General features: G+C 35.5%; 1 protein-coding gene across 1 annotated transcript in view; it reads right to left on the bottom strand.

Moving 5' to 3' along the window:
• Positions 1-880: 880 nt before the first annotated feature.
• LOC107308909 (uncharacterized) overlaps positions 881-25,920 on the bottom strand; it is a 70,730-nt gene continuing 45,690 nt past the window's right edge. Inside the window, exons 8-10 of the mRNA XM_085539268.1 lie at positions 18,355-18,464; positions 18,170-18,250; positions 881-1,004 (exon numbers count right to left, since the gene is read on the bottom strand). The gene's annotated coding sequence lies outside the window, so the exon portion shown is untranslated. The remainder of the gene's footprint in view (positions 1,005-18,169; positions 18,251-18,354; positions 18,465-25,920) is intronic.

Below are 25,920 nucleotides of genomic sequence, written 5' to 3'. Positions count from 1 at the left end.
ACAAGGGGGAGAGAGAAAAAGAGAAAGAGAGACAGAGAGAGAGAGAGAGAAATAAACACTTGACCAGTAAATACATTTCCAATAAAACCATGGGATATTTGTCACTATTTCACATTGTTGAATTTACCAGGTTAACACAGAGTAACAATAAAATGTCTTAAAATAATGGAAAGCTTATGAGTCCACCTCACTGCCAATTTAAAACTTGGTTGTGCACAGTGTCAAAACTGCACAACTATTTCTAATTTATACAGGATTTGACTCATGTGAGAAACATTCATCATCATGGCATTAGGGTCAAATTTCATTTATTTATTTATTTATTTTTCTCCAAGCATTACTTCATGTCTCATAAAGCTCTGTAAGTATTGCAGTAAAAGTTTTACTTTTTTTAAAATGTCTCTTTGTTCCCTCCTCAGTGTATCTGTGCTAATCATCCATGCTGACTGGTGGCCTTGATATAATCTCACCAATGGCCAGAAAATAACCCTGCCTGAAACCAGAGTGCAGAGTAAGTCACTGGTGTGTCATTTTCTGCAATGGACTGCAGATACCAGGCAAGATGGGAAAGACATTGCTGTAAAGGTCTGGGAAAGATATCGTATATGTAAAAGTGAATATGGATGTCTCAAAGCATGGGTTTTGAAATGAGTTAGTTGCAACAGTGGCCCTATTACATTATTCCCATGCTGTTTTTCAGGAGAGTGAATCATTGCTCTTCCAAATGCTGTCACTGAGCTGGGCCCTTCAGTCATGCAATCTTCCATTACCATCTTGTGGTTGCCTCCAGCACAGCCTGACAGCAGGAGCCAAGCACTGTGGAACATGTTCCAACTGCATGAGATCCTGGTCTTGGAGAGCAACAACCCAGCTTGCTGAACCCTTGATGTAGCAAGGAAAAGTGGAGGTTTTCAGTCTCAGTGAAAATCACACTTAGCATTTGAGTCCCGGTGCAACAGATGTTCAGAATTGAATTCTCACCTTCTTTTTTGTAATATTCACTCCTAAAAAATAAAAAAAAATAAAAAAAATCTCAAAATATGTTTTAACAAGAATTTTTAAATGTACGTATGAATATACTTTCTTCCTCACCAGAAAGCTGGTAGCTATCTGATAAGAATCGTTCAGCTTTTTGTGTACTATCCCTTACATATCCTCTAGGATCCAGAAAATTATGGGAAAACATCCAGTCCTTAAAAATATATATTTTTATGCCTTCTTAAGGAAATATGGACTAGAAAATAGATAACCGTTGTGGTTTAATCCTGCAGGCGGCTCAGCACCACACAGTAATTCACTCACTGCCTCTATTCCCATTGGAGTGCGGGAGAGACCTGAAAACAGGTAGAACCCATTAGTTGAGATAAAAATATTTACTAAGATAAAGGGAAAAGGATAATAATTATGACAAATATATATGTATGTATAAATGTATATAACAAGCAATTCCTTACCACCCCTCAAACAATGACCAATAAGACAACATGCAGAAGATAGAGCAAGAGAAACATCTACTCCCTTCTCCTCCCATACGTCATATGGTATGGAATATCCCTTTGGCATATTTAAGTCAGTGGTCCTAATTCTGTTTCCTCCCAGCTTCTTGAGCCCTTCACTAAGAATGGTCATGGCTCTGCACAACACTGCTTAGCAGTAGCTATGAGCACCAGTGTGTCATCAACTTGCCTGGGGGCAAGAAAAACACAAACTGGGAGCATGGGAATATAGCAATGGTTTCTATCAACCTCTATAACTTTTATATGCTGAGTAGTGTAGAAGAGTGAAAAGTTAGTTACACCATTTAGGGACCAGGCCAAGTTCATAAAGGAAGCTGAGGCTACTGCTGAGAAGAAAAGTGCAGCAACTATGAAATCTGTTGGAAGAATATAAAACTGGAAAGCATTCATTTAAGCTGGCCATACAGTTCATGATGCCTTTCATTTGTACAGAATTTTATGCATAGGTGGAGCAAAAACTAAGTGCTAATAATAAGACAGCTTTTGAATCTTTTCTGGAACATTGACAAGTGGCAAAATAATTGTTTCAGCCTTCCTAAAAATGCATTTATCTTAGTTATTTCAGGTTGTTGCATAAATTGTACAACAGTGGGCTTAACTACTCCACCGAGGATACACTGGGTAGTCCTGATGGCTCCTTGTGAACTTTCCTCTTAAATCTTTACTTTCCTCACTTCTGCAGTCTTTCTTCAAAATCAGGAGAAGGTATGTTGTTGTGACTCGTACGGAAGTTACACTTCAGTTCCCAGAAATTCTATTTGCCTTCTATTACACTCAAAAGACAAATAGTGATGCCAGAGTATTATTTCTTAGTGAGAAGAAGCCATTTTATCCTCGTGGCATATCCTCTACTGAAATATTGGCAAGGTCCACCTTTGCATACTCATAAGGATAGACTATAGTACTGAAAATTCCCTAATTTTCAACACTGTCAGATAGTTAAGTACCTTTTTTTTATATCGAGATTTTTTAATTATTTTTTTTCTCCATCTTTTTTTTTTTTTTTTTTTTTTTTCCCTGTCAAGACCAAATGGAAAAGATCTCACAGACCATTAAACAAACAGTTCAAGTCTTAAAGTGCTGCACTCAAGTACTCAGTCTAGAGAAAGTGAGTTTAATCTGTGCTGGTATGTTAACAGTACTAAAGATCTGGCAAAGCTTTTATTTAGAATGCTTTATGAAATCTCAGATAGGTGGCTCACCACATATATGTTGGGTTATTTTGTTTTTATTTGTTTCCCTGATAGAGCTTTTTTTAAGTACTTATAAAATAACTTCAGTTAGAATGGTGCTGACTATTGTTTTTTTCTTGAAGCAATGTTAGCTTCATTAACCTGTAGTCAATGTGGGAATTAACTTATTGCAAATTCTGCAACTCATATGCAAAAATATTTGATCTGTAAACTGCTTTGACTATAACCACCAAATAACCAGTTCACTTCTAAATTCCTGGCTTGATCTGTAAAGAGTGGACCATTAACTGAATACAATAAGATTGATTTACATTAGCTAAGAATTCATTTCAGGATTTTCCAGTTATATATATTCAGTTAGTTTAGATGGAATGTAAAATTTGTTGATAGTCTTTTCTGAACTAACAAATTATGTCATTTCACTTACACACCTACAGATGTGCTGAGTTTGGTTCAAACTGTCCAAAAGATTTCAACAAACTTTTCCCTAATGTTTCTATTCTTGTGTAATATACTAAGATGTCTTTTAGAATATTTCGATAGATGAACCAACCAGAAGCATGACTAGTATCTTTTCTCGTTAAAGAAATGTTTATCAGTGGTAACATGTCAAAAGCTTTCAGGAAGAACATTTTAATCTGAGGATGTATCTGTTATCTAACACAGAATCAAGGCCTTACAGTGTAGTAAGCAGTGAATGTGTAAGTTCTGACAGTTTGAGCTTGAGAGTTAAGGTTGAGAGGCAATGTCCAAGTTCCTTAGTTTGAGCACTGGAAAATATGTAACACGGTATGGGTTCTGCAGACAGTGAGGTAGAGATTCATCTCAATAAATCAAACAAAGTGTGCTGGCAGACTACCTAAGCTTCACCGACTCCTCTGATTACAACAACTTTGACAACTAGTTCTATGGCTAATTCATGCATTTGGGTATCTTTACATAAGTTTGAATCATACTTTTGGATTTCAACAACCAGTGGAAGGACTGAGATACTTTATGGCAGAACTAAATCAGTTACTGCACTACAGATAGAGAGAAATTATTAAACCAAAGTTGCAGGGGTGAAAAAAAAGAAACAGAACAACCTCAACATTCAGCTGTTTAATAAAAACACAACAGGCAAATCTTCATGTTCCCTAAAACTATGGCCACAGTTATGTCACTGCTGAAAAAGTTACAAACATGTACACAGAAAAAAAAAAAAAAAAGAAAAAAAAAAAAAAAGTAGGAGCATTCCAGATGGTAGGAAAAATATGATCTTAGTCTCAAAGAAATTAGAAACATTGCAATAATCATATGGTAACTAGAAAGTGAAGAATATACTGTATGGAGAACTGAAAAGCCAAGAATCACAGCAATAAACTCATGTGATTAGTCTGTACTGGAAAGTAGTTGCTACCTTTGAGTACAGAAAATCAGGGTATTGCAGTAGTTTATCATACTGAAGACAAGTTACAGAATCCTGATAATTATTTTAGTTTCATAACATTGCTGTTACAATGTTGTAATGTTGTAATGTTACAATTGTAATTACATTACAATGTAATTTCATAACATTGCTGTTATCCCTAACTATATAATTATACATAAACACGCACAGCCTACTAATCTGCAGGTTCCCAAAAGGAAACTGCAGCTTTTTCAAAGAAAGCACCAAGCTTTCTTTTTTGAGGTCAAGCTTCAGTACAGTTTAAAAGACAACTGACTTCCAACTGTATATATGAAATTTGGCATGAAGATACTGGTTCTGACTGTGTGCCGAAAACTCTGTTAGTGCAGCCTCTGAGTTTCATATAGGAGTGGCCCGAGTGCACCACATAGCAGAGGTACTCTAAGGTTCCATGTTAGGCAGCTGCTAGTTCCAGTGGTGTGATCACCACTATAAAGAGGTATTGAACTAAATAGAGCTATGTTGGTTTAAAATAGATGTGGATTTTTTTATGTTAATAAAATGTCATAAAAGGTAGCATAATAATAGTGAGAATATGAGTGGCTGATTATAAATATATTTTTTTAAAATACTGTGTAGAGTTTTATCGTTGAGAAAATATTAGGGAAAAAAAACATGTAAATTATGAGGGTTTTTTTTGATTTAGCATAGCACAGCATGTCAGCGAAATGCTATCTATATTCAGGATAATTTTAACTTGGCTTTGTGACAATTTCAGTACACAATATGTTCATGCTTTGCACAAATGACTATATAATGTTTCATTAAGAACTGTAAATACCCATCAACCTAATCACAGAAATGCTGTTTCAGTGATTTTAGGGCCATTTAGTCTGGGCTATGATGATGGGGATGAATTGCTTTATTTTATTAACAGTTGCCATTGCAATTAAACAGGGAAAATATTTTTGTGGAAAAATTAAGCAGCATTTCCTGTTGTCCTAATGCATCTGAACAATGTGAATATCTTTATAGAGTCACTGCAATTGTCATAGGAATACTTTTATTCAGATAGGTTTATTTACCAGCTTTCTAATCTGCTCAGGAAAACACATATCAGGTCCAAAAATGACATGCTATTTTTTCATCCTTCACTTGTCTTTATTGTTTTTACCTCCCCAGGACTATTCCCAGCAATGGGATTAGTTCATTCCAGCATTACTAGCCAAAAATAAGGTTGGCTACTTCTTAAGCATCTCTGAAGAACAGACAAACTGAGGCTGCTGATAGGCTAACTATTTTGATACTAGAGATTCTTTTATATACTCTAGAACTAATGCCATTTCAATTAACTCTGTCACTCATATGACACCACTGGTCATCAAAGAAATACTGGTGGGAAGCATATTGAAACAGAATAAATAAAAAAATAAAAAAATAATTATCTTCTTCATAGGTTTTTATTCTTCATTTCATAGAGTCATAGAATATCCCCAGTTAGAAGGGACCCACAAAATCTTCAATTCCAAATCTTGGCTCCACACTGCACCACCCAAAAATGAGTCCATATGACTGAAAACATTGTCCAAATGCTTCTTGAACTCTGGCATCTTGGGGCCATTCACACTGCCCTGAGGAGCCTGTTCCAGTGTCTGACCACCTTCTGGTGAAGAATCATTTTCTGATGCCCAAAAAGTATTTTTGTATATGGTTATGACTGTCTTGAACATATGCCAAATTGTAGTTATGCTAAAGTAGTAATAGTATCAGAATCATGTTGAGAAAAAATCAAAATGCTTTTAAAATAATTTCTCAATAAAACTACAGTAATGCACATGTCATACTTATAGGAAGATTTTAATGTCCATGAGTAGTGATAAGGAACTGTATGGTGACTAAGAATATAGGAATAAGGTTTTCGGAAATATAACGTGATCTAAGAATACAGTGTTAGGACTTTATTCTTTCAGTAAGACAAGTTTAAAGATGTGTGACCACAAGTAATACTACAGATGACTCTGGCCACATTTTTAATAAAGATAAATCTGTATATGGCAGTGTAATCAAAGCTAAGTGATAGAGCTTATTGATCATACTTTGGAAGAGCTAATGGAGACAAGTAATGCCAAGACTGAAAATGTCCCAAGAAGTAGAGGGGGAACTCTCATACTAACAAGAAAATCCATTCACAATCACACATCTTGGGAACATCAAGGAAATGTTTGTACACATTCAATGAAATCTCTTGGGAAGGTAATAAATCCTACACAACAAATTATATACCAACTAGTTCTTAGGGGAATTGAAATAAATCCTCACAATCGCTTAGTGGGTAATCTCCAGATCAGATTCCCATTCTTCTTTAGAGGAAAATAATATATTGCTTCTTATAGTCTCTGCCAGCCAAATGCTATATATCAAAGATATGAATGTAGTTGAAATATTGATCTTGATCCAAAGTGAAGCTAAAGTTTAATACATTCTCCTAAAAGAACGAAAGAGAGAAAGAGAGAGAAGGAAGGAAAGGAAAGGAAAGGAAAGGAAAGGAAAGGAAAGGAAAGGAAAGGAAAGGAAAGGAAAGGAAAGGAAAGGAAAGGAAAGGAAAGGAAAGGAAAGGAAAGGAAAGGAAAGGAAAGGAAAGGAAAGGAAAGGAAAGGAAAGGAAAGGAAAGGAAAGGAAAGGAAAGGAAAGGAAAGGAAAGGAAAGGAAAGAAGGAAAGAAGGAAAGAAGGAAAGAAAGAGAGAAAGAGAGAAAGAAGGAAAGAAAGAAAGAAGGAAAGAAGGAAAGAAAGAAAGAAAGAAAGAAAGAAAGAAAGAAAGAAAGAAAGAAAGAAAGAAAGAAAGAAAGAAAGAAAGAAAGAAAGAAAGAAAGAAAGAAAGAAAGAAAGAAAGAAAGAAAGAAAGAAAGAAAGAAAGAAAGAAAGAAAGAAAGAAGGAAAGAAGGAAAGAAAGAAAGAAAGAAAGAAAGAAAGAAAGAAAGAAAGAAAGAAAGAAAGAAAGAAAGAAAGAAAGAAAGAAAGAAAGAAAGAAAGAAAGAAAGAAAGAAAGAAGGAAAAAGAAAAAAAAATATATAAATTTTGGTAAAGAAAACCTAGATAAAAATGAAAATTAAAATAGGAAGTGGGATGATGTAACATTTACCACTTGTGTATACTCCCATAAGCTAAAGAATAAAAACTAAGAGCATAGCTATTTAAACAAATAATGAAAAAGTAGTAGCAAGAAATAAAGGATCAGAAAAGATCATTTCCAGGATGGAAAACTGAATATTATATGCAAATATGTTTAACAAACAATTAATTTAAAACACGATAGGAGACTTACTTTCACTGGGAGCAATATAAAACAGAAAATATAAACACTGAAGAGAAGGTCAGTACTGACTCTTGAAGTTAAGCTCAGAAAATGAAAAGGTATACACAAGAATGAATTTTAGCTGAGTAAAGCTTGCTAGCTCAATCAGAGGGAAAGATTTCTCTGTTAGAGGTATTGTAGCTGCCATCCAACAAAAAACTGGATGTTCAAAAGCAAACCCTCTGCTGTGCTGTATGGATCACACATAGACCAAGTATGACATTCTAGATAATAACTGACTAATTTAGGTAGTTTAGCTTAGAGATTTAAGTCAGATTCTCTCCACTGTTTGTCCCTGGCCAGGGTCAAAAAAGGAAAACATTGTGGTAAGCTACATCCATCTTCAGGTTTGCATTATGCTTCCAATATTAGTCTGCAGGCTTCTGGAAAGAGTTAGCTACTGTGTTGTGCTGTTTGGTGATATTTATAGTCTAGTGGGGGTAACGGAAGTATTGTAGCTCTTACATCATTAGCTTTATGTTACTCATAGGATATTTTCCAAGGGCCAGTTAAGGCTATTATTACATTTTAAAATGGAATAAAACAGTCTTAAATTTACTGAAAAACAAGACAAAAATGTCCAGGAAAAACAAAACAAACAAACAAACAAACAAAAAAGCAAAACAAAACAAAACAAAAAACAACAACAACAACAACAAAAAAAGTGTCTTGCCAGAAGACTAAGTATTACAATATGAAAGTATAAGTTTTAAAGTTAATTACTAATTGCTTTAAAAGCCAAAGATCTACTTCTCTGTTCCCCGGAAAAGCTGCCAGTGTGTTTCCCTCTGTGAGGTTAACTGGAAACAAAGCACATTGTCATAGTTACAGAAGCCTGTGCTGGGTAAAAGAGACCACACATCATTCACCAGTCGCTGTACAAAGCTTTTCAGTTAAGAGGAAACTGCTGATCTGTTTTCAAGAAAAGAATTATGGTTGAAATAAAGGACTTGCCTACAGCAGAAAATAATTAAGTAATGGATTTCAAAAGGAATAAATAAGTTCTGTATGAGTGAGGGAACCCTCTGTGATCTCTTAGCACTTTGCTTACTAACAAGAAGAAAAGTTTCTAAATGCTGAAGGGTAAAATGAAAGTAGGATAATCCCCCAATTGTATTATAGGATAAAAGAGAAAGAAGGGAGTCAGGGAGTCAAGGAGTCAGGGAGGCAGGAAGGCAGGAAAGAAGGCAGGGAAGGAAGGAAGGAAGGAAGGCAGGGAAGGCAGGAAGGCAGGCAGGGAAGGAAGGAAGGAAGGAAGGAAGGAAGGAAGGAAGGAAGGAAGGAAGGAAGGAAGGAAGGAAGGAAGGAAGGAAGGAAGGAAGGAAGGAAGGAAGGAAGGAAGGAAGGAAGGAAGGGAGGAAGGAAGGAAGGGAGGAAGGGAGGAAGGAAGGGAGGAAGGGAGGAAGGAAGGGAGGAAGGAAGAAAAGAAGAAAAGAAGAAAAGAAGAAAAGAAGAAAAGAGGAAAGACAGAGGATTATTTACTTCTATTTCCATTGAATTCAATGGACAGAAAATGGGTGTCAGGTTACTCTACTAAAGTCCTTTTCTTATAATTCTGTTTTTGACAGACAAAATATAAAAGTAATTCAGGCATAATTTTCATTTGGAGGATTTATTTGAAGCTATAGATAGGTGTGTGCTGTAGTTGCCGCAGCATGTTCATTTCCTACGATCCAGGTGTTTCACAAGTTTGTTGCAGTCAACCATCAAGTCAGCCTTACAGACAATGATTACAGCTTTTCTCTCAGTTGCGAGACTTTAAAGTTCTTCTCTGTGGATGTTAGCTCTGCGCACCTAAGGTTATCAGAAATTAATACATTTTATAAAACTAAATTTATTCTATACTTTCTCCCATTCCTTAGATGACTGTAATATACATATATAAATATTATAATTTATTTTTTTTTTCCTGCTCATTCAAGTAAGTTCTAACATTTAGAACCAACTACTTGCAGTTGATATACACTCATAAACTACATCTGTATTTATTCTGGAGTTTCACATTTCTTTTAAAAACCTTTTAGAATAATTTCAGGCCTCATGAACCAATGTTGAATTGAAGGAGTTTTGTTGGTGGAGGAGAGGATTATTGTATCTGATAGTGTGTTATTTGTTAGAATGTATTGGGGGGAGGAGGGTGTCAGTGCCTTTGTGATCTTTACCAACAGTAATGAACCATGTCCAAATCTTCTTCATCTATATTCCCTAGTCAAAGATAAAGCATGGATGGTCTGAATGTACGTTAACATTTCCAGGAAAGTTTCTGTAACAAAAGAGGCCGGTTCTTCTAGCAGTACAACAATTAAAGTGAAAATGTTATACCTTTTAACAAACTAGGCTGCACAGGAGCTCACAGAGGAACTGCAAAAGCAGATGATGGAGACGCAAAATCTGTCTTCAGAAAGAGATTATAACAGCAAAAGAATACTAGAAAAAATTGTTTCACTCATCCTTGGACTGTTATTGTGGCTTATTTACCTGACAGTAAAGCTGAAGGTAACTCTCTCAAGATTTCTGTTTGGCAAAAATAACACCACTGAGACAAAGTACATGACTGTTCAGCAACAATTTGTTATGGTCTGCCCTCTAATGGCTACAAACCTGAAATGGGCAGTAAGTGGCAAAATCGTATCTGTAAATAACTAAATTGTGGAACTAAAGTTGTAGAACTACCCACTGGGCTTTCTAGTTCGAGAATCCAACCGCAGCATGCCTGTGGAATAACTGGATATTGCAGAGAGAAAAGAATGCAGTGTGAGATCAGATGACTTATAACCTAAAGCAGTGGGATACTTACAACAGCTGTTTAAAGCACTGTATCTTTGTTAAGAAATGTAAAGTCCTTGCTCAGGTCCATAACATCATTCCCTGGGAATCACCTTCTGCCTTTTTGCAAACTGTACGTTCTTTGAACCACTCCTAAATTTAAATAGTCCACTCAAGTGAGTGAAAGCCTTTAAAGGTCTCAAAGTACATCTGACTGCAGTCTGAAGGACTTATTGTCAGATAAGGCTTTTAGTTGTGAAAGGAGATGGAACAGCCTCAGGCTGCCCCCGAAGTGGAGTGTTTGTATAAAGAGTTGTTGTACCATAACCTTTTGCCCTCCTTGACTCATCCCCTGAAGAAAGAAATGCTTAACCACAGAAAGAAGAACGTCTAAGGCATGGAGTTTTTTTGATGTATTACATAAAACTAGAGGGAATGCCAGGAGGAAAGCTTACTATCTCAGCTGGGGGAAAGCCTATAAAGATCATGATTGCCATTAGCAAAACATTTTAACTAATTGCTCTTTCTTAGTATAGGAAGGAAAAGAAGCTAACATTTAGCACTCAGGATGAAACACAAATGAATACACAAGATTTTCAGTGTGATCAGAAAAGGCAAGGAGAACGTTAGCAGCCTAAAAAATTAAGAACCAGACCTCAAGGATCACTGCCAGAGCAAACATGATGTGGACAAAAAGTGCTGTGTGGCAGAGCATGTACAGAATAAAAAAATCTTGAGTGAAGATCTAAATGAAAAAAAAAAATGGCTGTTTGCTGAAAGCAGATGCATTTCTGGGAGATTTAAATACAATAAAGGCAGTTTAATTACAATAAAGACAGAGGGAGGTGTTTACTATTATTCCTTACTATTTTTGAATTATTTCTTTATCAAACTGACCCATGGATTATCAAAAATCAGAGATATTCGGAAAGTGAAATACAATGAAGATGCACAGAAATGTATACATATATATATGCATAGAAACAGTATTTTACTCTGAAATCAAATTTAATAAAAATCTACTGACAGAGACAACTATAGCAAGTAATCAAAAGGAAACCCTATCAAAAAATGTGTTCTTGCCCTCTATGGTGGTGGTCATGAAATTTTACACAGATATCCTCTGACTGTCTTGGTTTGCTTCTAAGTATAAAGGTAGTACCTTAGCCAAAGTAAAGTAAATGTGTCAGTCTTGCACCATACATGCTGATACAGACTACAGCAGAAAACTGAATTTAGAAGAAGTCAGCTTAAGGCAGCTCATGAATTTTCCATCTTGCCTTTATTTATTTATTTATTTTTAAGCAAGTACTATGTCAAATTACAAGGGACCTGGATTTTTTTTAAATACATAGAGATAGGGAGAGGGGCAATGGAATACATGAATTTCCATCTGAACATGAGGAGAACTTCCCAGAGAGGTTGTGGAGCCTTCTTCTCTGGAGAAATTCAAAACACATTTCTATGCAACCTGCTGTAGGGAAACTGCTTTAGCAGGGGTTTGGCCTAGATGAACTTAGAGCTTCCTTTCGTACCCTACAATTGTATGATTCTGTAGTTCTGTGGTTCTGTGAAGAATTGGTCCTTTAGGCAAAAAAAAAAAAACAAAACAAAAATGGTGCTAGCAGCCTTGGAATATCTATAGCGTTAGACAAGTCTAAACTGGATTGTACATATCTGACAAACATCCTTGTCTCAGCTCATCACTTATAAAAGAATGATAAAATAAAAGATGTGCTTGGCATGTACGTTACACAGATAAATGAATATTGACTGTGATGCTGATATGCTAGCAGGCATCACAAAAGTATTAAATTTAAAATGTACTATTGTGATTTCAGTCTGAGCTTCTGCATGACACAGGCTGCTGGACTTTTACGATATAACTTCTGTTTTCAATTCAGCAATTCTATTTGAATTAATTACTTTACAAAAATGTTCAGATTTGTTTTTTAAAGTCCTCAATGAGTCTCTCCCACTGACCATGACAAGGTGCTGTCACCAGTTACTAACTTTCTGGCAGAAGTTTTCAAATTATTGCTTTCTTTTGTTCTAACTACTATCCGATTACATTTGTTACACTTAATATTTTCTTTCTATTATTAAATAAATTGGACTCTTTCCAGGCCCTACCATGAGGCGTATTTTCTGCTGACCACTTCCAAGCTCTTCTGTTCAGCATTAGTCACATCAGGAAAAAAAAAAAAACAAACAGCACACAGTTCTCTACTCCTTCTCTGGGTTCCTAATCAAACTAGTTCTAGTGCAACATTATGTTTACTTGTACCAAAACACAGTAGTTTATTTATGTTGTCTAAGAAGTGATGATACCTTTTCTAGTATCTAGATCTGATACTGATGAAGATATTATATTTACTAGACGTCACAGATCAAGATAGAATAGTTCTTAAATAGTTTGGAAGGAGAACCAAGAGTAAAAATTTAAAGTTAAATGTTGGTAGCCAGAATATATATATATATATATATTAATACATTTAAAGAAGAATAAAAATACATTCTAAATAAAGAAATGTATTCTCAAATGTTTAAAGCTGAATCTCACTCTTTTCAGAGACAGCCCGTGCTCTTCAGCATAAGCAGAGTTCCGTAACCATTGAACTGCAGACATTTGTCCTCTTTGCTTGTCTGCCTTTATCCCGTATTGATTGATCCCAATAAGAGTCTGGCTTTATTACTCTCTTTATTCCTTTTCATTGTTTGACATTCATTTTCTCTTAATAGCTTTAAGACTCCTCTGCTCAGAGTCTAAGACATTCTGCTTGGTTTTGATGGCATTTATCCATTTCCACTGACTGTAAGGATGGGTAGGTATCTCAGATGTTCAGAGTCAAGTTACTAGGTTGAATCTCTGGGTGTAGTGCTTCCTAAACTCACTGCCAAAGCACAAACTGTGATTATTTTCCTTTGACAATATGGTATTTAAAGCATTTAAAGTCATATACATAAACTAAAAATGCAATTTTAAACAGATACTCTTTTGAAATATCTATGAATAAATTTACTTTGTAACTTGTCTTCTAAAATGCTTTTTGCATGGTGGAGTTCAAAGTTGTTAGAGCAGCAAAATAAGGAAGATTTTCCTATTGCTTGGGATTCAGTTCACTGGCCCAGCAGCTAGTAGGCATGATGAAATCAAATTCTGCTTTGTGCTTTTGCTTAGCATGTTTATCAATACAAGATAAAGGAAATAATTTTTAGAGCCTCAGATGCGCTTAAACTATTTTACAGTCACTGTCAAAATAATTAGTTTCTTTAACTCTTCAGTTACATCATGCGTGGTAAGGAAAAAGTGATTAGAGTCGAGAGACAGTCCTTTGGAAAAATATCAAGGAGCATTTCTTCCAGTATAATGCATTGCCTAATATGTCAGCTACTCAGATTTCATTAAAGCTGATTCTATCTCATGTAAAGGTTTATAGAGAACTATGGCATGGCCAATGGTTACAAGATAAGCAGCTGACAAAACTATTTAACTACAATACACTGTGCAGCTACTGGAACTGCCATTAAATGTTCACAATATTTCTTTGTCAACATCACTGCTCTTTTTTGCTTGTGACTTGTTTTTCGTTAATGATCTTACTGAACTATAGAATCTCCTGATTTTCTCAGAGATTTAAAATGGACAGCTTGAATTTTCTGACTTTATGAAAATGAAATGGAAATTTGTGAAAATTTTTGGACAAATACTGTTTTCTTATTTAATTTCTATGTATTTTTTGCACTCTTTGTATCTTTCCATCAAGAATGATTTATGAATTATTATGGAGAACTACAGATTTTGTGAACTTCTACAGAAAAAAAATGGATGCTTAATACTCTTAGAGTTGAGAATGGGAACTTTTTTATTTTTTTTGTATGCAGAGATGTGAGGTTGTCTGTACCACCCAGAACTGTTCAGCAGCCTGCAGAAATCACCAAGTCTGTCCTCTCTCTTGGAAGATATAAATTTCCTAAAAAGTCAGTATAGGAAGGAATCTTTTTTTTATTTTTTGAAAAGACAAATGTCGAACTGAGGATTGTATGAAGGAGGAGAGGCAGACAACAAAATAACCAACAAAATCTATACAGATGACTTGCAAGGAAAACAAACACCACACTAAGTGGTAGTGACAGTTCAAAAAGAAGATACTTCCTTGCTAAAACTGAGCCAGTTTTACATATTTTTACTAACTTATCTGACATCTTTCCTCTGTAGGAGTGCGAAGATAGCAATAACAATGTTTTAAGATCCTTCTATTTTATCATAACAGGGTTGTTTGAAGAAGAAGAGCAATTAAACAAATATATGCTCAGTTATATTAATATAACTGTTCTCCTTGTTAAATAATCTTAGTTAAGCCATGATTTCACAGCTGTGTATTGGCTCTTTGATAAAAACAGAGAAAGCCTGCTTCCTAAAATTAATGCATCTAGCAATCAATACATTTGGCTGAAGCCAGGCAAATTGCCATTAGGTACTGCATAAATTCTTCTCCTGAGAAGGTCTCTGAAATGTAATGTGTAGTTTTCAGGTGGTGATCTCCAGAGGCTGCTAATCACATTGTATCATGGGCACACAGGCATCTTCAGGCTGACTGCAAGACTCGTTCTCAAGAATTATGGAAAAAGCAGAGACACAGGGTGGCAAACAGCACAAGCAGTCATAAGCATTTTTCTCATATTTAGTAGAGCTGCACTGAAAGGAAGTAAGGCAGAGCTGACAAAGGAAGTAAGGCAGAGCTGACAAGTGGGTAAGAAATGCAAGTTGCTGACACCTAAAAGTGACAACTGCAAGTTGATGCTGAGCCATATTGCATTTCCTCTTCCTGTACCGTAGCCTACACACTGTAACCGGAACAAAGCACCCCAGTATCTTCCTCAGAAAAAAAGTTATGTTGAGGAAGAAACAGCACTCACTGGACCCTGGATGCTGGCATCCAAACCTCCCCAACATTTAAGTCCTGTTATGCTTCCAACTCAAGAAACAGATGTAGTTCAGTCTCTTCAGCCAAGGCTCTGCCCTGGAGTCATCAAGTCATACACATCTTGAATATAATAGTCAGGGGCTTTCTGACCCAATGTCTGTATAACTATGTTGTTGGCAGTGTGAGAAAAAATGGTGAATTATGTAATTTGAAGAACAAAATAAGTTTTACCTTTTCTCACTTTTTTTTTTCTTTTTAGCTTAATTCTGTCACAGTTTAAAATGAAATAATTAGAAGGGTTTGAGTGATCCACTGTAAACTAAAGGGTTAATAAATTATATGTTTTTATATGGTAGGTAATCGAGAATCATACAGGTACTTTTTGAATCACTGTAAGTATTATTTTAATCAGGTTGCTGAACCATTGGTTTCAGATACAATAAAAACACCAATGTAAATCATAGAAATCATTTTGTAATACTGAATTTGACTAATATTCCCAAATCACTTAGTGGAGCACAGTACAAGTACCAAGACAAATCATGTATTAAAGAAAGGAAGAGAGTTAAAGCAACATGAAACACATGAAGTCTAATATTAAAAGCATTTAGAAAGAGCAAGTATATGTATTTGTTACTTCTTATGAAAGTAAAAGCCTTAAGTATGCAAGAAAACAAACAAACAAACAAAAAAACAGCACAAAACCTCCAAATTTCTCTTTGCTAAATTTCAGTTACTTGGAAGAATCAGTTACAGTGCCCTTTCTCATGCATTGTTATACGAAGTCAAATGAATTCCATGGGACAACTATTGCATTACGGCACTATCAGGAAAGAGTCAGTGCAGAACTAGTGGATCCTGACTAGTTTGCAACCAACATCAAGGAAATGCCACAGGCAGGTCAGCTGCAAATTTGTTCTGAAATAGCTGGCAGCATGGCTTTGACCAAGACAGAAGTCCCTAAGTGTCGTAAAGATATTTTCTTATGTGAAACGACAAAAAATATCCTGAGGTAAGAGTAGTCTAGCAGCAGCACCAGTAGAAAAAAAATGCAATTTGCTGAAAAAAACCCACCCCACCCTAAGTTTGAACATTAGATTTTGGGGAGAGAAGCTTTCACATTTTTTTTTCTTGTTACAGAAAAAAAGAATGGGTTAAAAAAAAAAAAAAAAAAAAAAAAAAAAAGAAGAAGAAGGAAAGGAAGAAAAGAACAGAAAGAACAGGAAGCAAAAGAGAATAGAATAGACAATTTTAAAATTATGTAAAAATAATCAAGTAGATGTTCTTCCAGGCTTGTACTCTCAGCTAAGAAAGATTTTACATCCAGATTACAAAGACACTGACAATAGGGCTTAACAATGACAGTGCATACATAACCCTAACTACAGCCATTTGACTGGCATTTCAGTATTACTGTATGCAACTGAGAGCCTTCCAATCAGCCAGAACAGTGGGATCCACTGAGGAATCGTGATCAAGTAGCTATTAGGCCAAGTGGTATTGTCAGAATTTCTCAATTTATGCAGCTTCTTTCAGATATCTGAGTCCTGAAGCTTCCAAATATCTGAAGGGTTCAATATCGAATAGAACATGTATTTAAGGAAAATTGTCCCCCAAATTACTATGCTATTGTCATTTGTTCTTTTCCAGATCACTTAAAGGGTAAAGTGGAGACTATTTTTAAAATTCAATACAAAAAAAAAAAAAAATTACAACTGAAGTTTCTTTAGGAAAAAGTTCATTTAACCAGCTGCATCTCTCTTTTGTACTCTGCTCAGATGTTAACTTGAATTACAGCTTCCATCTTTCTCATGCATTTTTGTTGTCTGTCATTTGCGTTTTGTGAAACTTAGCACAGTTTTAGATTTGAACTGATTTATACTCCTTTGGCCAAGCCTGAGGCCTTCCAAACTCTTCTGGAAAAATACCACATTCACAATCACTCTGGCAAGGTTCTGCTTGGATTCCTTTCAAGTAACACAAAAGCTGTGCAGCATGTTATTTAATGCCTTATCCTTTTCTCATTGAAGTCTGCTGCAGAGCTCCGATTGACTTTGCTGGGAGCAAAAAAAGAACCCCAAATGCCAAACTGATTTGGCTACTGCTTTAATAAGGGGATTTTGCAGCATGTGGTATAATCAATCTTTGTACAAGCTCAGCACTGGGAAAACTATGCACCCTGACAATCTGCTTTTCCCATGATCTGCTGGCCAATTCTTGCCTGCCTATGCATCCAGGAAGTAGTCTACACTCAATTAGTCTGTCTGCAGTACTGCAAGTGCTTAGGACCACAGAGAGGGAAAGACTCTTGGATCCTAGAAAAGCAACAGTGTCTAACATGACAGTAAGTGAGCATTCTAAACACAAGATTTAGCAGTTCTTATCTGGATACACATGTAGAAGCTTGTTACGATCTTTTGCTCAGATATAAGGGAAAGGAACTGAACAGTTTTTTACAACTTAGATTAAAATTTCATTGCACAAGCTGCAGCTGCATTGGGTAGATGAGAGTCATTAGCTCTTAATGTAGAAAGAAACTATATTTTGCCATCAAGGCATCGCTTGCAGCAGCAAGCTATTGCATTGGAGCATTGTGGTCATGATGTATATGCCATTAGTAACAGAAATCTTGTCTGTAGAAGTTATTATATCAATTGTCTTGTTTTCATGCAAATACGAAATCAGGGACTGCTGATCTAGAGCCACAAGGGCACCATCACTTTCCCAAATGTATAATAAAATCCACTTTAATAAATTTTATTTACAATTGTCTAAAGACGGGACGAAAAAAGTTAGAGAAATGTGGGTACCTCCAGGTAAAGAGGCTTTTACATGTGTTCAGGGAGCAATGAAACTTGATAATCATTACTTTGGTGAGCCTTAATCAGCCATAAGCTGCGCTATGCTTGCTCATATATAACTGCAAGCTGCATTAACTAGCGGTAGTGGGGAAGAGTGACAGCTACAAGTTGTGCTGACTGGGAGGGAGCAATAGAAAACTGTGGATTCGGGATCCACTTACCACATTTTAAAGTAACTACTTTTCAGTGAAGACACCATCATCAGATTGTTCTTCCCTTTAGTGGGAGCCACTTTGCCTCTCCTTCAGAAAAAACAAAAATGGGTAGTAATTTTTTAGTGACTGTTTTGTTCTATTAGCAAACCAAATGATAAGGAAATGTCACAAAACAGAAAGTGAATACCCACAGGCTCTGCTGCTGCTAGGATGTCAGTCACAAAATTCACCGCAAGAAGTGTGATACTGTTGGTGCTCATGTAGAGACAGTCAGGGGAACAGTAAAACGAAACAACAGTGCCTAGAAGAGGAAATATAGAAAGGAAGACTCATGGGGGAAAAATAAATAACAATTTTTAAATACCTATTAATAAGGGATTTTATTGCTGGTTAATATTATTAGCTGTGAATTCACGTGCCTGTTGATTGACATTTATGTATACACAAAATACAAATTTCATTAACGTATTTGAAGTTTCCTAACTCAGTAATCACATCATTTTGAAATGAGAAAAATATTGTAAAAGGAATCATTAACTTCAATCTTGAAGTGATGTTATAATTTTCTTTTATTATTTTCTTTCATTATTCAGGATTTAAAGCTTCAGTCTCTTCAGCTAATTCTAAGTTTTGATCTCCAGGCAGAACAGAATAATGTGTAACTTCGGTGGTTTTGCATAGAACTGAAGCTATATTATTGTCTGGTCCATCTCTTAGACCAACTGAATATGATAAAATGGAATTAAAAAAAGAGAGGATTGGAAGGAATAGCACTGTTTAGTTGCATGGTTTGAATGTAACACTATTTGTTCACTAATTACCAGTTTAAAAGTGAGTGTAAGTAGATAAAAAGTGATTGGGCTTATTGATTTTCACACTGAAGCATGGTGGGAAGAGGGCGCAGTTAAATTCCTGATTCAATAAGAATCAACATTTACTGTATGGAACAAATTTAATTATTGAAATAATTAAATAAATCAGAAAGATAACAGATAGTGTTAGATGCCAACTTCAAGAGAACCTATAGCTAAGGATGTGAGTGAAAATGTCCAAGTCCGTGTCTCCGTTTTAATAAAGACAATGTCATTGAGTGTTTCTGCCCACCTTTGAATGGTGCCTTACAAAAATGTCTCTAAATAAAAGTAGATTATCACACTCCTGAAACACTAGAGAATGTGAAGTTAAAAGCAGGATACTCAAACACGGGTTTGAATGGTCACTGTGTGCAAGGCTGTATAGCAAGTTCCTATAAGTTTCCCACCCTTACTCTTGTGACTTTTTCCAGGGATTTCACAGGAAATATATGCAAAGCAAGAAATATGCCTGGCTATGTGTAAGAATTTCAAAGTATGTCATGTAGTAATTAGAAGCAATATTTTCTATCTCTCCATATCCAGATATATTTTAGCATATTCTGAACAGGACTGCATTTGGCAATGCACATAGCCTGTTTGAAATATCTCAACAAGTCTCCAGAACAGAGACTGAGAGATGATAATAATCTCCCACACAATTATTTATCTGTACTGCACAGACTGAAGAAAGCTTTGTCCTTTTTATTTGGGACAGATTAATCAGATGTCTTTGAATATGCTGGGTAGAATAAAGTAAGCTTAATAAACATGCAGTGGCTGAAAACTTCTTTGTAATAGCTCAATATTTGTTTCCCTTTCTTTTCTTAATGCCTTTGAAAGAAACCATTTGAAGCTCTGTGGTGTCTGAACTTCTCCTGCACTGAAGTGCGTATAGAGATGAGAAGAAAAGCCAAGCTGACTATTGTGATCATGCTTTTCTTTTTGGTTTGAGAGATAAGGCTCCACAGAAATCTGCCATGTGGTACTGAATTTAAGAAGATGAGCAAGGCAATGGCTTGAAACTTCAGGCTTTCAATAATGCTCCTATATTTATATGAAGGTACAATAATAGTAGGGAAAAAGCCTCTGCCCCAGTAAAAAAAAAAAAAAAAAAAAAAAAAAAAGGGAGGAACTAATCCTCTACCACCGTCTACAATGGGAGTTTTGTTGTTTACTTAAGTGGAATCAGAAGATAGTATAGAGAATAGCATCCTCAGTTCAGCACACACAAGAAAAAAGGTTAAAAAGACACTCTTCTTCAGTGTCTCAGATATAATAAAATACTCAGATATTTAGATTTGTTAGTTTTTATACCACTTTTCTCTTTATACCCACAGTTTAAAAATCAGGCTTCATTGGTTTTGTTTTGGTTTTGTTTTGTTTTTTTTTTTGTTCATTTGTTTTGGGCTTGTTGTTGTTTTTTGTTGTTGTTGTTGTTGTTGTTTTTGTTTTTTGTTAGATTATTTATTTTTCAAATGAATCAGTTTCTAATTTGCATATGTTTACTATGTCATTCCTGAGAATTGCTTCACCAAAGCAAGTAGTTTTACCTGCAAATTTGTAACTTCTATAGATGCATTTTTATGCATTGTGTATCTAGACATACAGTTTAATTTTTATATGTTTCTATACCTATATATAAATTACTTACTGGAAGTGAAATTGTTTTATATGTTTTAGCTGACATTTAAGTTTTCTAGTCTTCAATCACAATCACAATAACAGCCACCATTGTATAAAAGAAAATTCTAACTACATGTTACTTTTCACATCTAAATGAATATTTCAAACATTTAATAATTCATAAAGTATGTAACCAGTCAGTGATTCAGAATCAGTTTCTTTTCTACAATGTTTGAATTACTTTGGTCATTCATATCAAGAAAGGGAAAACAGACTAGGAAGGATTAATCTGAAAACACAACAATTCAACCTCCTTTACAAAGGAGTTTTCAGTCTAGTCTGTGTGCCATCTTAATAACTCAACCTATGAAAATTAACCAATATGATTTTACTTAATATTAGATAAATTAAAAATCATGTCTATGAGCATTCTACTTTCTGTTACCACCACAACTCATTCTTTTGCAGTCTAATATTTCTTTACAAAATTATGAAAGAAGCACGAATAATAAGGTATTAGAAAGTAACTGTGTGTTATTTCTGTATTTTTAAACTATCCTGCTTTTCTTTAGCTACATCTGAAGATTTTTTACTTGAAGATGCATTTCCTGAAATGTCGGCAATGCCATTTGAACTAACAAAAAAACACCACATTTTAACAGTAAAGATAGTTGAGCTCTGGAGCTGTGAGCTTTGAGAGTTTCTGGATGTGTGAGCTTTGAGAGTTTGAAAGGCATTGTTTTAGATGATCTCCAAAAAACCTTGCCAACCTTGGCCACTCTGTGATGTTAAAAATTACTCTGGTGTGGCTTAGCCCAGAACCCAGCTCCTGAACAGTGTTCGTATATACAGGAAAACAAAATAAGCATTCCCTTGTATCACCTGCAGGAGAATATAACTTTTTGTTTTGTTAAAAGGAGATATAAGAATGTTGTTACGGTGGTTGCAAATAATACACATGTATTGTACAGAACTAATGCAAATAAGAAGAGACTTCTAATTTTAAAATGTGAACAAAATGGGAGTGAATTCTACTTTTTACTGACAGATTTCTTGTCTAATTGAAATTGCTTTCCATAACCTGTTCAAGTCTTGTCTGTTCATGAACCATGCAAATGTAGTTTGATTTCTGTGCACCAGATCCAGTACCCACAAGGCAAATAACTCACCACCCTACAAAAAATCATCTCATTACAATAGACTACTGCAGGGGAGAATGGTATAAGAATATCTCTGTTACAGTCTGAAGGTTTGACATACACAGGACAGTTCTTAATCCTGGGTTTGTTTGATGCAGAATCACATACAGGCACAGATTTTATCTTGGATAAGAATGAGAAGACAATTTCTGTTAAATTAGCCAGACCACACAGAAACAGAAGTTATGCTTCTTTTATGTTCATTGTGGAACTACAAATAGTATCAGAAGTGTGACAGAAATAAAGCAGTATGGATGGACATTTAGTCTCACACAAGTTTATCTGATAAAAAGTATTCTTAACAACTCAGAATAAACAAACTGAACGCTTATCAACTAAATACTCATGCAGTATGTGTTTTAATCTTGGACACTAATATTGTACTTATTTTACTGCCAAACTCCAGTCAATTTGTGGACTGCAAACACAATCTGGAGCAGACTCTGCTGCCTAAGAGAATGCAAGGTAGGGATAAGAGGTCTGAGCTTTATCTTCTGGGTTACACAGTTATCAGCCATCATCTCAAACAGGATTAGCCTGTTCTGCATCAAAATCTATGGATTGGAACAAGCTGCCCAGTGAAGTGATGGAGTCACTATCCCTGGAGGGATTCTGGATGAGGCACTTACAAACATAGTTTAGTGGGCATGGTTGTGATGGACAAGGCGACCTTAGAGGTCTTTTCTGACCACAGTGAATCTATGATTCTATGATTTCTCTGCTGTTTATTTTCAGTGCTGAGATCACAGACAGACCTCCCTGTCCCTGCCCATCCCTTGGGTTATCTGCATCCTGGCCCAGGATCCCATTTCAGGCCATCAGCCCCTGCTGCAGTGAGGCCACAGGAAAGCTGATCTCCAGCTTCCCACAGCCCTGCCTTGCCCACCAATGGGCCACACCCAGCCTGGCCCATTCAGAGGCCAACATCCCAGAGCAGTCTCAACTCATCCCTATCCCCAATGCTGCGGATGTGCCAGTGCCCTCAACAGCCCTACTCCTGGCTGGGAGTGGGACCTGGCTTCCCTGGAGGTCTCTGAAACCTGTTAAATAGCAATGCAAACACGTTTATCTCCCTGTTCATTAACTGCTAACTTCTTGCTATTCTTTATTTGTGGCCAGCAAAGATACATGGCATTATTCTTTCATCATGCCTGAATGACAAGCTGTTAAAGAACAAACATTTTCATTTAAAAAAGGAAAAAAACATATAGTAAATATGTCCTTCTTGCATATCAATAATGTTCTTTTTTGGCATACAGATTTTCACTGCTTACATGGAGAATGACCTAACCTGAAGCAGTCACGTAAATAGAAAGCCACTGTGAAAATAAGGTAAAAGAAGTACAAGGACGAATAACCTATGTCTGAAAACGAACAACATCTGACGTACAAACAGCAGCTCCCCAAGGCCAGCCCCTCGCCTGCAGGTGTCTGCTGCTGTTCTGTAAGACAAGCTTGTACAAGACATATTGAGCACACCACTGCAGGTTTTCAAGCCTTGCCTATACTGACAGAATTACTTTCTGTACCTACAATGAAAGGAAGTATATTTTGACTGACAAAATGTGTAAGAGGTTCAGAATGCAAGAAATGTCCTTCCCCTCCACCCTTACTGACATTTTACAGACAGAACTTTTGAAGAAGAAAACCCTTTTTAAAAAGGAATATCCAGCGAGTATTTACAGTGTTTACTAAGTTACTAAGTTTATTTTCTAATGTTTTTAATGAGTCTACAGAAAACATGTTTTCAGCAAGGCAAATATATCTGATGGTACACAGAATTTATAATCACTGAAAATGATCAAGAAAATCCAACCTGAAAGAAACATTCATTTCTTTGCAAGTGAAGGCAAGAAGTCAGCTTTAGACATGTTTATAGTATCCTCTAGTGGAAATAGATAGCAATAACACTTATTTACTGAAATAGTAAAGAAGTATATATTTTGTTACTTGTTGTAATTTCATATGAAGCTAAAATTAAAATTGATTTAAAAGATCGTAGAAGTTTTCTACAAGAAAAAATAAAATAAAATAAACAGAAAAAAAATAACAAACAGAATTTTGTTATTTTGCATATTTTGTTTTAGCTTTCTCAAGAAACCAAGAAAAAAAAAAATAAAAAATGAATTCTTTCCAGCTAGTTGGAGAGAAACATTCCCAAAGATACAGATTTTCATTACTTTATTTTAATATCATACATACCTCTATTTCTGTTTTGTAAGAATTGGAAGCATGTTATTAATCAGTTATTAATCTAATCTGTTTATTAGGTTACCTAATGGTATTCATCACAAATGTTTTTCAGAAGAATCATTAATATCCCTTGGAAACACAGGCTAACATTGAAGAATGTCAAGGGAAGGCATTTTTATTAAGATGAAAATTATTGAAGAATTAGCTTCAGTGATCATCGAACAGCAAAATCTTTTCTTCTCCAGGACAATATCATAAATAGATTATTAAATCTAACTAAACTCTTGGCAGGTAAGAGCTAACTGAAACTTTAAACACATTGCTTATTGTCACTGAAACAGAAAAAATATATATTTATGATGAAAACAAATATCTGAAATTCTTAAAGTCCAATTTAACACTAATTAGAGTGAAGGAAATAATTTTGTTTTGATTTGAGATCATAATACTTCCAGCGATCATTGTTATATTGATTACATTGAGAAACACACATACTATCTGACCACAAGTCACTGACAAAAGGAAAAAAAAACATGCATTTTATTCATATTCACGTATGTCAGCTTCATAGTGGGCATAGTGGACAATAACTTTCACGCAATCAGTTGTCACTCTTCAGAGTAAGATTTCAAACAAATGAAGATAACAGTTTTGGTGTTGTGGCCACTCCTATGTACTGTTGGTCAGGATGTCCCTCCTTCTCTTACCTGAGAAATAATGTATAAAGTCTCCATCAAGATTTTCTACAGATGCTCATAAGATCACAGAAATGACCTAAGAGCTCATGGTTGTTTCATAGTTTGGCTGATTTTTCAATAGTAAATACACTAAAATAATTACTTTTACTATTTTTTTCTGTCTTAGTGAGCAGAGCCAGTTCCTCCAGGGACCTAACAAGCACCAGGATAGGTGCCAGAACAGAATAAGAAGGCTGTGCCTGAGAGCAGTGTATAGGACAGTATCCATACTCTAGGAATGAGATGTTAAATCAGCTGAAACACATTCTTAAATACACCCTAACAGAGAACTGCCCATCAGCATATATTCACCACCATGTCTATGTTGAACAGTTTATAGTGCAAGATCTAAGAGAGCAGTGATCAATCCTACAGGCTTACATAATCCATTTGAAGGTCAGTAGAAAAGAGGAAATGTACTGAAGATTTACTTTATGCTATTAAATACAGTTCTGTGAAAGAAATATTGTGACAAAATAAGGAAGTAGGTGAGTGATATATTTCTTTCAGAACTGGTCAGCAAAACTGCATTAACATGAACAGCTATATTTGAATTACTGAAAACCAAGTGTGCAGAAATCCAGGGAGCCTTAAAGTTCCTAGAAAAGGTCTAGAAAAGGTACAACAGTTAATTCATCAAGTCAAGCTCAAGTCATTTAATCTTGGTTATGAGTTCATCACCATAGAATGTACATGCCTGGAAAATTAAATGAAGGAGATACATTATCTGTGGAAGAGCTTGTAAAGACCTCAGCAGAACTAACTTACTGAAACCTATGAGTATAAATATTTGGAAAGGCATATTATTTTCAGTTAAAAGATAAGCAAGGCAAGGAGAGAGAGATCACAGGTGGGTAGCTCTTTAGCATGAAGATTCCTGTAGAATCATTAGACAGATTACTATGGTCCATTAGTTATTTTAGGCCACAGAAGTGAAACAGAGTGCAATTTCCCAGGCAAAGGTATCAAAATTCATTGGCTCATAGGAGAACATAGATACAGAACAAGAAAGGATTGTAGCTCAGAAAGTGGAGCAACATACATTGCAATAACAACCAACTAATATGTCTCTATTTCATGAATTTAACATCCTTGATGTTCTTTAAAATGTTGGGAGAGCACAATAGATTAGCCTTCTGGGTGCATCTGTC

The sequence above is a fragment of the Coturnix japonica genome, chromosome 2 (assembly GCF_054131305.1).
Source record: "Coturnix japonica strain WE chromosome 2, WE-NBRP24, whole genome shotgun sequence".
NCBI lineage: Eukaryota > Metazoa > Chordata > Aves > Galliformes > Phasianidae > Coturnix > Coturnix japonica.
This window is presented reverse-complemented; position numbering and strand designations above follow the sequence as displayed.